Consider the following 2080-nt stretch of genomic DNA (forward strand, 5'->3'; position numbering starts at 1 on the left):
GCTTCTCAATATGGCGCTCCCCCTCTTCGGGGCTCACCGTGCCCACCTTGGGCTTCTCAATAGTCCCCCCACTTTCTCAGGGACTCATTGGGCCCACGCTGGGCTCCTCTAAAGTGCACTCCCCCTTTCTGGGGCTCGCCACGTCTACGCTAGGGCTTCCTAGCAGTGCCCCCTTCTGGGGCTCGTCATGCCCCCTCTGGGGCATCTCAAAGGTACCCCACTCTGGGGCTGGGATCTACATACCCCGCATGCAATCCGGGGTCCTTGTTCCCCGCTCGCAACCCACTGGTTGCGCTAGTGCCCCCTTCTGGGGCTCATCATGCCCCCTCTGGGGCATCTCAAAGGTACCCCACTCTGGGGCTGGGATCTACATCCCCCGCATGCAATCCGGGGTCCTTGTTCCCCGCTCGCAACCCACTGGTTGCACTCAGGGCCCCCACACCTCTGGGGTCCTGATGAGGCCTCCTCCAACCCCTACAGCCTCACCCAAGCCTCCGGTGTAAAATCAAAGCCAAAAATAAACTCAAGCCTCCTGGCTATAACTCAAACATAAAGCCTCCTGGCTAAACCATGGTGCCCAAACCTCTCAGAGCTGCCATCCTTCTCTCAGCTAGAGCAGTTCCTGCATCACTCACCTCCTAGCTCCTGCCCCTCTGGCTGCTGGCAGGGAACTGCCCACCTGGCCTCAGCCCTGGGCTTTATAAGGGCCAGGCCCTGCCTCCTACAGGCAGCTGGCTCTCCTTAGTTGCCCCGGCAACCCGCAGCTGTGCTTAATATGTTCTGCCAGGGCTCGCTCTCCCTGGCAGTTTCTACTCCCTAGGAGCAGGCACTGAGGTGCCCTGCGACAGTCATCATCTAAATACAATGGTGGAGGCATGCCATGTATTTATCTTGCTTTGCTTAGTTCTTAAAGTGAACTTAATACTGGTGCAAAGTGTCAAACTGACAATTCTGGAACATTAATTTATGTAAAGATGAATTTCGATTTTCTAAGCAACATACAGAAAAAGACACCTGTCTGTCACTTTACATGCCTCTGACATAAGTCAAGAATACAAGTTATTAAAATTAAGTACTTTGTTTATTCATGGACTGTGTGTAGCACAAACAAAGAAATGGCAAATATAATAAAAGTGTAGGGGATAAAAATTGCCTTTCAAGCTGCAGCGTCTGTTTTGACATAACTTTTAAACATAGAGGACTGGAAAACATTTTTTAATATTTCTAATCATGGATTTGAGGCATGGATGAATAAAGTAAATAATGTATTGTGGGACTATGTTCTCCTTGTGCGCAGAGAACTCATGCTGACATGATGAAAATAGCCTAAAATTCCTCAGCCAATTTGCCTGCAGGCCAGCCTCTCTGCAGTTGAGGACACAGGCAAGGATAGAGTCTTTTGCAGTCATCCTTGCTATCTGATCAGCCTGAAGAGGGGCTTCTGGCATGGATTCCAGCATGCAGAGGAGTAGCACAATTAGATATTTGCAGTGGTAGGTGGCTCAATGCATCAGCATTTGCAATCATTTTCTCAGGTTTGTACATGATATTTAGCATGATGCTCCAGCGTTACATATGGGGAGACAAAATAGGAGAAGTTGGTTTGTCCATAGTAAAAATTCCAAGACGTGGTTTGTGGTCCATTCGGATTTCAAATTTACAACCATAAATGTAATTGTGAATTTTTGTAACTCCTGCAATGACTGCCAATTCTTCTTTATCAATCTGTGCGTAGTTCCTCCCCCTTGAAGTCATTATTCTCGGTAAAAAGCAATGGTGCATCTGTGCCGTCAAGCAATGTGCGACTGAGGACAGCGCCAACACCAAACAGCGAGGCCACAGAAATTCCAAACTGGAGGCGCTTGACACAGAACGCTCCCTGGTGTGTAATTATAGTTTGGGCCTCAGGATCCTCATCATCCATTATCAATTGCTGATAGGCTTCAGCAAGGTCAAGTTTGGCAAAAACCTTCCTACCCCCAAGAACTGGGGTGACTGGTTAATGGCAGGCACCGGGTGTGGGTCCTGCTTAAGTGCTTTATTAACAGTGCGCTTGTAATCCCCACAGTGCAAACACTGC

General features: G+C 48.9%; 1 long non-coding RNA gene across 1 annotated transcript in view; it reads right to left on the reverse strand.

Annotated features, from left to right (window-relative positions):
• LOC102387382 overlaps window positions 1-666 on the reverse strand; it is a 10696-nt gene extending 10030 nt beyond the window's left edge. Inside the window, exon 1 of the long non-coding RNA XR_324995.2 lies at window positions 636-666. This is a non-coding gene — a long non-coding RNA (uncharacterized LOC102387382). The remainder of the gene's footprint in view (window positions 1-635) is intronic.
• Between the last annotated feature and the right edge of the window lie 1414 nt (window positions 667-2080).

This window comes from Alligator sinensis, unplaced genomic scaffold (genome assembly GCF_000455745.1).
Source record: "Alligator sinensis unplaced genomic scaffold, ASM45574v1 scaffold267_2, whole genome shotgun sequence".
NCBI lineage: Eukaryota > Metazoa > Chordata > Crocodylia > Alligatoridae > Alligator > Alligator sinensis.